This window comes from Equus asinus, chromosome 24 (assembly GCF_041296235.1).
Source record: "Equus asinus isolate D_3611 breed Donkey chromosome 24, EquAss-T2T_v2, whole genome shotgun sequence".
NCBI classification, from domain to species: domain Eukaryota; kingdom Metazoa; phylum Chordata; class Mammalia; order Perissodactyla; family Equidae; genus Equus; species Equus asinus.
In genome coordinates this window covers 22397703-22410308 of record NC_091813.1, presented here as the reverse complement: position 1 = coordinate 22410308, position 12606 = coordinate 22397703, and the positions used below count along the sequence as shown (strand labels likewise).

Genomic DNA, 12606 nt, shown 5'->3' with positions numbered 1-12606 from the left:
GTGAGAGTTTGGTCTTGAAAGCCCAAGGCAGCCAGGAAGAAGGATATTGAAGCTGGAGTGCCCAGTGATCCTTCAAAGAGGACAGATGGAGACGGGTCGCTAAGGACGGGAGGACCCTGACAAAGGGATGAAATTAATTTGGACGGGACCCCTGAGGTTGGACAGAGTTAAATAGTCTAACAGTGGGAGGCTCATTTTGCAGCCAGAAGCAGTTTTCTTCTGAAAGAAGAGTCCTTTACTCTGGGAAACATTCTTTTGCCTTCCATGGCAATCTCTGTTTGGCGTCTTTATTCTTGCCTTTCCCCTCCTCAACTTTGTCTTTCTCCACCCCTGCCTTCTCTCTCTCCCTCCCTCTCTTCTTAGCATATCCTTTCATGATTAGATTAATTTGTTTACCCAGACAAGGGGAAGAATGAGAGTTTACATATTGGTAAGAACAGGCTTCCTTTCCCAGTGCTGGAATCATTGAACTCTCCTCTCTGCCTTTGTGGAGGCTTGGAGCAAAAAAAAAAAAAAAAAAAATGACACCTCATCCTAAAACAAAAGATGTTCTGAGATCTTTTAAAATCCTGCTGAAGTAAAGAGAGGGCAGAGGTGTGTGTGTGTGTGTGTGTGTAGACCCACAGCCCTGAAGGATTGTCAAGGCCAGTCTCTGAAGTGGAGACAGACAGTAAGGCTCTGATGAGCTCTGATGAGGACTGATGCCAAGGTGGGTGAGAGGAAGCACACAGGAGCCCTGCTGCAGACAAGAGGTATCTTGAAGTAGGGGGGATAGCCTGAATGGAATATGTTTTTCAAATAGTACAATTTTGATAATGCCAAGTTCATGTTCCCAGGAAGTGGGAGTCTGGAGTGAAAGACTGAAAACCTCAATTCTCACCTAAGATATGTTGCCTGTTGGTGTGTAGTCTGAGCAAGTTATTTACTCTTTCTCAGTCTTCGTTTCTTAAAATAAAATGGGAATACTCACGTTTCTCACGTTTTTTTTTCAAGAGGCACAAAAGAGATCATCTTTGTGCTAGTGCTTAGAGAGCTGTGTGATATTAGATACAACTTTGAGCATTAAGTTGCCCATCTGTAAAATGGGAATAATGATTCTTAGAGAGATTTTGTGAGAATTTAATGAGGTAAATGAGCCTGGCTAGGAAAATGCCCAATACTTGTTTATCCCCTTACTATCCATTGGGTGCTGTTTATCTTGAATATTTGGGAAATAATGACAACTTAGTTTGTATTACTGACTTTTGATACTAGCCTAAAAACATAACTAAGGATTTGAACTTGCTGAAAATCACATAACGCATTCCAAAGTAAAATGGAAAAAGCATCTTATATGATTTTCTGTATTTTAAATTATCAATTGGCCGTTGATATAGCTAACTCAGAGTTGACTCTGTATGCACAGATGACTAGCAGAAAAACGAATACAATTATATGATCTTATCAGCTTACGTTATAGTCAACTTGTGCCATGTGGGCATTGACCAACTAGAGTGGACACCCATCATAGTGCTGGAGCAGAGGCTTGGAGACCCCTTACTGTGATATGCCAGATATTAACTTTGAATTGCTGGACCCTAGGGAGTTTTGGGGGTCTGGAACAGGGTCTGAGGGAAACAGGAAGTCCTTGAAGGGGCCTGGGGCAGTGACTCTTTACTAATTGGTATGAAAGTACTTTGATACTTTAAAAAGTAGTAGAGAGCTGAACCGTGCAGACAGACTGAGCATCCCTGCCAAACTAGAACTCCACAATCCTCTCCTGCGAACAAACACATAAAAATGTCCTCATACCACAACTTTTTCGCCAAATACCAACTCTCAACCCATTGCAAAATTTTTTTAAAATAATTTTTATTTTATTTATTGTGTAGAAAAGCTTTTGAATATTTTTAATTGAGGTAACATTGGTTTATGACATTATATTATATAAATTTCAGATGTACATCATCATATTTTGATTTCTGTGTAGACTATATTGTGTTCACCACCAAAAGTCTAGTTGCTATCTGTCATGATACACGTGTGCCCCTCTCGCCCTCCTTGCCCCACCTAACTTCCCCTCTGGTAACTACCAATCTGTTATCCATATCTATGTGTTTGTTTGTTGTTGTTGCTGTTTAATCTTCCACATGTGAGTGAAATCATACAGTATTTGTCTTTCTCCATCTGACTTATTTCATTTAGCATAATACCCTCAAGGTCCATCCATGTTGTTGTAAATGGCAAGATTTCATCTTTTTTAGTGGCTGAGTAGTACTCCATTGTGTGTGTGTGTATATATATATATATATATCTGGTATGTGGTATATATATGTGGTGTACATATATATATGTGGTGTATATATATATAAATATATACCACATTTCCTTTATCCATTCATCTGTTGAGGGGCCCTTAGTTGTTTCCAAGTCTAGGCTATTGTGAATAATGCTGCAATGAAGACAAGGGTACATATATCTTTTTGAATTAGTGTTTTTGTGTTCTTTGGATAAATACCCAGAAGTGGAATAGCTGGATCATATGCTAGTTCTATTTTTAATTTTTTGAAAAGTGTCCATACTGCTTTCCATAGTGGCTGCACCAATTTACATTCCCATCACCAGTGTATGAGGTTTCCCTTTTCTCCACATCCTCTCTAACACTTATTTCTTGTCTTTTAATAATAGCAATTTGGATGGATGTGAGGTGATAGCTCATTGTGGTTTTGATTTGCATTTTCCTAATAATTAGTGATGTTGAACATCTTTTCAAGTGCCTATTGACCATCTGTGCATCTTCCTTGGAAAAATGTCTGTTCATATCCTCTGCCCACTTTTAATCAGGTTGTGTGTGTTTTTGTTGTTGAGTTGTATGCATTCTTTACACATTTTTTATATTACCCCCTTATCATATACATCATTTGCAAATATCTTCTCCCTATTGGTAGGTTGTCTTTTCATTTTGTTGATAGTTTCCTTTGTCCTGAAGAAGCTTTTTACTTTGATGCAGTCCCATTTGTTTATTTTTTCTTTTGTTTCCCTTGCCTGAGATGTGATATTCGAAAAGATACTGCTAAGACCGATGTCAGAGTGAACTGCCTATATTTTCTTCTAAGAGTCTTATGGTTTCAGGTCTTACATTTAAGTCTTTAATCCATCTTCAGTGAATTTTTGTGTATGGTGTAGGATAATGATCTACTTTCGTTCTTTTGCATATGACTGTCTAGTCTTCCTAGCACCACTTATTAAAGAGACTTTCCTTTCTCCATTGTATGTTCTTGGCTGTTTTGTTGAAAATTAGCTATCTAAAGATGTGTTGGTTCTTTGTGGGCTCTCAATTCTGTTCCGTTGATCTGTGTGTCTGTTTTTGTGCCAGTACCATGCTGTTTTGATTACTATAGCTTTGTAGTATATGTTGGATTCAGGGATTGTAATACCTCCAGCTTTGTTCTTTCTTATAATTGCTTTGGCTGTTCAGGGTCTTTTATTGTTCCATATCAATTCTAAGATTCTCTATTCTATTTCTGTGAAAAATGTTATCATGACTTTGTTAGGGATTGCATTAAATCTGTAGATTGTTTTAGGTAGAGTGGACATTTTTACTGTGTTAATTCTTCCAATCCATGAGCATGGAATATATTTCCATTTCTTTGTGTCCTGTTCAATTTCTTTCAACAATGTTTTATAGTTTGTGATGTATGAGTCTTTCACCTCCTTGGTTACATTTATTACTAGGTGTTTTATTCTTTTTTTATGATTTTAAATGGAATTGTGTTCTTGATTTCTGTTTCTGCTGGTTCATTGTTAGTGTATAGAAACATAACTGACTTTTGGTTGTTGATTTTGTACCCTGCAAATTTACAGTATTTGTTTATTATTTCTAATAGTTTTTTGGTGGATTCTTTAGGATTTTCTATGGTATAAAATCATGTCTCCTGCAAATAGTGACAGTTTTACTTTTTCTTTTCCAATTTTGATATGTTTTGTTTCTTTTACTTGCCTAATTGTTCTGGCTAGGACTTCCAATACTGTGTTGAGTAAGAGTGGTGAAAGTGTCCTTCATTGTCTTGTTCCTGTTCTTAGAAGGATAGCTTTCAGTTTTTCACTGAGTATGATGTTGGCTATATGTTTGTCATATATGGCCTTTATTAGGTTGAGGTTCCTAACCCATTTTATTCAGAGTTTTTGTCATGAATGTGTGCTGAATCTTGTTGCATGCTTTCTCTGCATCTATTGAGATAATCATGTAATTTTTATCGTTCATTTTATTAATATGGTGTATAACATTGACTTGTGAATGGTGAACCGTCTTTACATCTCTGGAATAAATCCCACCTGATCATGGTACCTAATCTTTTTGATAGAGTGTTCTATTCAATTTGCTAATATTTGTTGAGGATTTTTGCATCTACGTTCCTCAGTGATACTGACCTGTAATTTTCTTTTTTTTGTGTTGTTCTTTTCTGGTTTTGGGTCAGGGTAATATTGGCCTCATAAAATGAGTTAGAAAGCCTTCTCTTCTTCAATTTTTTGGAAGGGTTTGAGAAGGATAGGTATTAAATCTTTTTTGAATGTTTGGTAGAATTCACCAGGGAAGCCATCTAGTCCTGGCTTTTGTTTTTTGGGAGATTTTTGATTACTGTTTCTATCTCCTTACCAGTAACTGGTCTATTCAGATTCTCTCTTGCATCTTGATTCAGTTTTAGAAGGTTGTATAATTCTAAGAATTTATCCATTTCTTCTGGGTTATCCAATTTGTTGATGTATAGCTTTTTGTAGTATTCTCACAATCCTTTGTATTTCTGTGGCATCCCTTGCAATTTCTCTTCTTTCATTTCTGATTTTATTTGTTTAAGCCTTCTCTCTTTTTTTCTTGCTGAGTCTAGCTAAAGGTTTGTCAATTTTTTTTTTGTCTTTTCAAAGAACCAGCTCTTACTTTCATTGATCTTTTCTATTGTCTTTTTAGCCTCTATTTAATTTATTTCCACTCTGGTTTTTATTATTTCCTTCCTACTGATTTTGGGCTTCTTTTATTCTTTTTCTAGTCCTGTTAGGGGTAATATTACATTGTTTGTTTAAGATTTTTCTTTTATTTAAGGGAGGACTTTATTGCTATAAACTTCCCTCTTAGTACTGCTTCTGCAGTATCCCGTAGATATTGGTATGTTGTATTTTCCTTTTCCTTTGTCTCCAGGTTTGATTTCTTTGTTGACCCAATAGTTGTTCAGTAGCATATTGTTTAATCTCCATGTATTTATGAATTTTCCAGTTTTCTTCTTGTAGTTGATTTATAGTTTCATACAGCTGTGTAGAAAAGATGCTTGATATGATTTCAATCTACTTAAATTTAGTGAGACTTCTTTTGTGGCCTAATATGTGATCTATCCTAGAGAATGTTCCATGTGCATTCAAAAAGAGTGTGTATTCTGCTGTTTTTGGATGGAATGTTCTGTATATATCTATTAAGTCCACCTGCTCTAGTGTGTCATTTAAGGCCAATGTTTCCTTATTGATCTTCTGTCGGGATGAAGTATACGTTTTTAAGAGACTGCCAAATCTTTTTCCAAAGCCATTGCACAATTTTATAGTTCTAGCAGCAGTGTATGAGAGTCCTTGTTTCTCTACATTCTTTGCTACCTTTTGTATTGTCAGTTTTTTAAATTTTAACCATTCTGATGGGTGTGTAAAGATATATTATTGTTCTTTTAATTTGCATTTTCTTGATGAATAGTGATCCTGAGCACTTTTCCGTATGCTTATTGGCCATTTATATTCTTGCTTTGAGAAGTATCTATGCAAATAATTTTCTTATTTTTAATTGAGTTATCTTTTTATTATTGATTTGTAGGAGTTATTTATATATCCTGATAGTACTTGTTTTTCATATATAGGTTTTAGGAGTATATTTCCCTGGTATGTGTCTTACCTATTATTTTTATTAATATGTCTTTGATTAGCAGAAAGTTTTATTTTGATGAAGTCAAATTTATAAATATTTCTTGATTAGCGCTTTTTGTGTCCTGTCCAAGAAATTTATCCTACCCTAAAGCTGTGAAGATATTCTCTTGTGTTTCTTTTAGAAGCTTCATGGTTTATATTTTAGACCTATGACCCAACTTAAGTTAAATTTCGTATACACTGTGTGATAAGGGTGTTTCTTTTTCTCCAACTAGATATGCAGTTGTTCCAGCACCATTAATTGAAAAGAATTTCCTTCAGTCATTGGATTATTTTAATGTATCTGTTGAAAATGAATTGATTGTATAAGTGTTTGTCTCTTTCTACACTCATATATATATATATATATATATATATATATATATATATATATATGTATGTATGTATTTTTAAAGATTGGCACCTGAGCTAACATCTGTTGCCAATCTTTTTTTCCCCGCTTTTTCTCCCCAAATCCCCCCAGTACATAGTTGTGTATTTTAGTTGTGGGTCCTTCTAGTTCTGGCATGTGGGACACCACCTCAGTGTGGTCTGATAAGTGGTGCCATGTCCACACCCAGGATCCTAACCAGTGAAACCGCAGGCCACCGAAGTGGAGTGTGCAAACTTAACCACTCAGCCATCGAGCCAGCCCCTCTTTAATATATTTTGTTGATGTAATTTTCTAACCCTATTTCTATACCACACTATCCTGATTAATGTAGCTTTATAGCAAGCTCTGAAATCAGGTAATATAAGTCCTCCAACTTTATTCTTTTTTTCAAAGTTGTGTTTGCTATTATATGTCTTTTACATTTTCATGCAAATTTTTAAATTAGCTTGTCAATTTCTGTGTTAAAAAAGCTTGCATAGACTTTTGATTGGGCTTGTGTTGATGTTATAGATCAATTTAGGGAGAACCAACATCTTAACAATATAGAGTCTTCTGATCCATGAATGTGGTGTATCTCTTTATTCAGATATTTATTTTCTGTCATTAAAGTTATTTTCAGTCTCGAGGTTTTGAGAAACTTTCGTTATTTCATTACATTTTTAATGATGTGATTTTAATTAATTATTCAAAAGTAGGTATTGAGTATCTATGTTTCAGGCACTGTTTCAGGTTCCTCAGCCACAAGATCAGTGAATCTCCTGCCTTCATTTTAGAAGGGAAGACAGAAAACAAACAAGTAAACAGATAAGCAATATAGCTTTATATAGTAATAAAGTCTATGAAGGAAATGATGCTCTGTAGCAAGAGAGAGTAATGAATGAGTGGACTTTTCATGGGATAGTCAGGGAGCATCTCTCTGAGAAAGTAACAATTGAACAGAGGCTGCACGATGTTAAGGAGCAAATCATAGTAAAAATTTGGAAAAAGAGCTTTCTAGGCAGAAGGTCTAGAGGCAGAAATTAGCTTGGTGTATTTCAGCAATAGCAAGAAGAGTTGTTGATAATTTTGCAATGTGATTTTGAGGTATTTTCATCTGATAGCTTCTATCTGATAGCTTCTATTCTAAAGGAATAAGAATTGAGATAATCAATTGAGACTGCATGAGGTAGATGTTGGAGAAAGGAGAAATTGAAAATAGTTCTTTTGAAAGTGACAGAGCAATAACCTAAGAGAAATGTACCAGGACTGCTTGGGCACCTGGGACTACAATTTGAGATCTGGCTCACGAATTGAGAAGTACTTTAGTAATGATTGTGTATTTTGCTGCTGCCAGATTCATCTGTTAGAGAGCAGACGTAGAGCTAGTATAAAATTGGGTTTAACTAACACTGAATTTTTCGGTTTTCATTTTCCTTCCGAGAATGCCAGAGAAAGAGATGAGGGGAAGAGAGTTAAGAGTACAGGAAATGGAGTGATTACAATGATGTTTTGTGGAATCCAAGATGAGAGAAATGAGAATATAAAGGGAATAAGAGAATTTTAAAAACTGTGCCAATTGAGTCAAGATAAAACATCTTTGGAGTTGCAACACTAAAATGCATGATCCAGAAAGATAGAAGTTGGTATAGAGTAAACTGTTAGAATGAAGATTTTAGAAGTGATGCAGTGAGTAATTGTTAATGAAAATTTCTAAAACGTAACCTTGGGATTGTATTGCTAAGGTGGAGAGGAAAAACTAAATTGTTGGAAATAAAGAAGTCAATGAATGAGAGGCCAGGGTATTGAATGGATATAAGTATGAATATTGAACTTTTAAGAATGATGACAGAAGTAATGGTGGAGTGGATAACAAATGAGAGAGAGAGATCCAAATGTTGGTGGTGACTATAGCATCACCATCTACGCCACTGCAGAATGGTATTCTAGGGTACAGTCTGATGGCCTATGCTTCAAAGATCCGGGTTTTTGTGGAAGGAGGGAGGAAAAAGAAATCTTCTAGAAGCAGCAATGAGGATCAGAGACAGCAGTTCTATCTGTCAGCCTGTGGTGCCACATGGGAGGAAAAAGTATCTGCTTAGGGCTACAGACGAGGCAGCATATTCAGGGAATAGCTAAATTTATGTTGGATTAAAAATTTGAAATTAATATCTAGAGGAGATATAGAAGTTCTAGAGAAGAGTTAGAAGAGTGAGTTTCAGGGAGTACAGGGCAGAAGTTTGGGAGGTCAAACAAGATTTTGGATTAGGGAATGGACAGAGCTATATGAAGGGAAAAAATGTGAGTGATGAAAGATGATCTGAAAATTTTGGACTTCTAGCAGTGGCTGAAGTAGAAAGTTCTAAGGCATGCTGAGTTTCCTTCACATTCTCTCTTAGGGGAAGTGTGTGATCAGTTTTAATCATAGCATCCTTCTCGGGTTTAGTGTTTTATGCCATTTGTCCTGGTGAGACAGGTAGTGTTGAAGTTGGAAGAGTCAGTTTGACCAGGAACACTCGGAGCTCTGTAGCCCTCTCTTATGTTTATGAGCTGCATGATGAATGAGGCAAAATCTCCTGGACCCCACACACTTGGTGGTGGGCATAAAAAAGAAATAAAATTATGTTTGTACTGTTAGATTCAAAAGTGATCTGTTACTTCAAAAAGGAGAGGCTTGAGCATGCATGGACATGAAACAACTTGAGACACATTATTGGCCATTGTTCGGAGTGTTTGTCTTCCTTTTTAATTATTCCAAGAAATTAAATACCACTGGAAATGGCATCAAAGGTCAGAGCAGTAATCCTATAAATTTGAACACTGACATAAAATATTATATATATATGTATATACGTATATATTCTTTATTACATATGTAAACATATATCTACATATAAGTAATGTATTATATTCTTGATATATTATCCATATATCATTAGATTACATCATGTCTTCATATAGGCCGAGAGTATTGTATGCAATATAATTTTTCATACTCGTAAAAAATGATAGTTGCACACGAAGACTTTAAAAAACATATTCTTTGTGCTTATATTTATTCAAAGGTTTAGAATCTGTTTCTTCAAATGTTTAAGAGTAGCTTTAATCCAAGAAACACCTTTTTAATCCACATTTACTCTTTAGTTTTCCTTTGCCACCTTGAGAGATACAATAATAAAAAGAGGGAAAAAATATGTTGAAGACAGAAGAAAATCTCTATCTATTCTTAATGTTCTGTTCTGGGTTCGAAAATGAAATTTCTTACACTTGGGTAAATAAAAAAAGTTTTTGTATATGATCATATCCTAGAAAGCAGTTATCTCCCTATTTTCTTCTCTCCTGCTTCCTCCCTTAATGGGAGAGTTCTTCTCTTCTTATAACTTAGACCATTATCTTTCCACAGCTTCCCTGCAAATTTAATTCTCCACTCAAAACTCCTTTCTGTCTTCTCAGCAGCTCCTCTCTACCTGACACTTGATGTTTCTTCTCTTTGCAAGTTAAACATGGAAAAGACAAAAATAGAAGAGCTCATTAATTGATGTAAGAAAAACATGTCAGGGCGAGAGAATGAAGTTCTAAGGGCAAGCACAGTATTGATTTTTAGCCAGTTGACCCAAGATCATCCCTTCATTAAATAGCTGTAATGTAGGCCAGTTTGGATCATGCAAATATTATAAAATACTTATTTGACTTATAAATTTATTATTAATGAATGATAATATTAGTAATAAACTTGAACGAGACTCAGCTGCTTCATTTGGCAATATAATGCTAATAAACTCTAACTTCAGATAAATAGGAAAAAAGCAATAGAAACAACTTGCCAAAGGGCCCATTTCCCACTTGATAGGACAGTTTTCTTAATTTGTTTTCTATGCCTTTACTTGTTTTCTCATTTATTGCAACAGTGCCTGGTTCTGGAAGTAAATAAGGTTATGTGTAAAATTGTAATTTAATTTTTCCTCAGCTTCATTCACCAAAGAGTTGAGCTCAGAAACAAAGCAAATGTTTAGTCGTATAGCAAATGGGAATCTTCTTAATTTATTCAGAAGAATGCAATACACCTGACATGGAAAATGTGAAATGGGAGAAAGAAGCGTAGCCTTAGTAAAGTGTGTCTCAGGTGAGTAAATGTAATAGAGAACATATTTTCTTTTTGGTGGTGTCTGGATTAATTTTTTGAGATATTAATTTGTTATTTTTTCTCTGTATTTTTTTCTTCTCCTGCTCAGTTCCTAGAAGGTAGCAAAGACTTTGTATTCCCTTGCCTCTGGGAGGAATTGTATAATAAGGTTGAAGAAGAAATTGCTTATAGACTGCAAAGCACGACGGAGTGATAAAAGAATGGCATGGAGCTAGCTTGAACAATGGGAATCTCAGGAATAACCATAGTACCTGTGAGAATGGAGGAGACTTCCCAATGCTTTTGTTCTTCATAAGACTCCAGGACCTTTGCAGGGCACTGGGTGGGGGAATCTTCCAAATAGTTGAGTTTAAATTTCCCATCAGTTTGGCAGGATGGAACTTGTGAATGGAATTAATTTTATTCATTTTTTTTGTTTCTTGTTGTTTTTGCTATAATTATTATCATTTATTTTTTACTTTAGGGCAACAAATAGGACTAATCATAATCTTTGGTTCATGGCATACTGCCATCATTGTTTATTCATGGCCTGCATTTATTTTATTTATATAACTTTATGTATTTATTATCAATATGATGAAATTATATAAATCCATTGCTCAATGTAAGAACTGGAATTTAATATACATCTATGTGCTCTCCCTCATTCCATTTTCTTTGTCTGCCTTTGGAGTAGCTATTATTTTGATTTTTATGTTTATCTTCACCCTGTCTTAAAGAAAAATTATAATATGCATACATTGTCCTAAAATATTTTGTTTAGTTTTGCTTCTTTTTTGAGTTTTATAAAAAGAGTATGAGAATGTGTGTATCTTCTGGGACTTGCTTCTTCCTCTCATCACTATCATAATAAGATTCATCCATGTGTTACATGTAATTTGGTTCATTAGTTTTCATCGATATTGAATATTTCTGCAGTTATGCTACAGTTTATTCATACTTCTGTCAATGGGCATCTGGGTTATTTCCAGACTTTTGCTATCATTGACAGGGCTGCTCTGTGTTTTCTGGTACACATTAGCTAAACTTCTCTTGGGTAAACACCTTGGAGTGGAATTGCTGGTTTATTGTGTGTGCAAATATTCAACTGTATAGATAATGCTAAATTGTTTTCCAAAGTGATTATTCCAAGTTACATTCCATTAGCAATGTGTGAGAACCCATTGATCTACAATCTCTGTAATACTTGGTATTGTCAATGTTTTGGTTTTGCCCGTTGAATGAATGTAAAATAACTTTCTTGCTCCTTTTTCACATTTCCCTGATTACTGGTTGCTTTAAGCTTCATGTCATATGCTTTTTGTTGTTACATGTTTTATATTCCATGAAATGCCTATTCAGGTGTTTTGCCCATTTTTCATTTCTTTTTGTATATTTGTTATTGACTTATGAGTTCTTCACTTATAAATAATATCGAAATTTCAATCTGTTTTTTCTTTTAAGTGTGTTTGTGATGGTTTAAGAAATCATTTTCTACCATAAGGTTAGAAAGACATCCATCTATATTTTTCTCTTAAAATTTTAAACTTTATCTCAACAGCACATCACCACTTCTAGTCAACGTTGGATAGGAGTTTCTAACCAGTTCTGTAGACAAAGGAATGAATTAAAAGTAGTAAGAATAGGAAAGGAGAAAAAAAATACCTGTCATTTTCAGCTGATATAATTGTCTACTTGAAATTCCCCAAAATTGAGTAAACAAATTATAATGGTAGGGGGGTTGAGCAAGGTAGCCAAACATAAGATCAATACACAAAAGTTGATTACACTTCTGTAAACCAGAAACAAATAATTAGAATAATGATAACCCTGAATGACGCCATTTACAATAACAGTTAAAAATATAAAGTACAATATTTAGGAATAAAACTAACAATAGACGTGCAAAACTTGTATATAGAAAACCATAAAACTTTTTTGAAGGATGTTAAAAAAGACTAATAAGTAGAGAAGTCTCCTATGTTCATCATGGGAAGATGTCATAAAGACTTTAATTCTTCCTACACAGATCTATAGATTTAACGTAACTCCAGTCAAAATCCCAAAGGATTCTTTGTGTAACTCAATAAAGGTCCAAAAATAGTCAAAATACCTCTTTAAAAAATAACATGAAAAACGAGTTGTTCTTCCAGATATATGGGGTTATAGGGCTGTATTAATTAAGATGTGTTACTCA

At 34.7% G+C, this 12606-nt stretch overlaps 1 long non-coding RNA gene across 1 annotated transcript; it reads left to right on the top strand.

Annotated features, from left to right (window-relative positions):
• Nucleotides 1-613: 613 nt before the first annotated feature.
• On the top strand, nucleotides 614-11860 carry LOC123280483 (uncharacterized). Its single transcript, XR_011497843.1, has 3 exons — nucleotides 614-752; nucleotides 10254-10409; nucleotides 10519-11860. It is a non-coding gene; the product is annotated as an uncharacterized lncRNA (long non-coding RNA).
• Nucleotides 11861-12606: the final 746 nt, after the last annotated feature.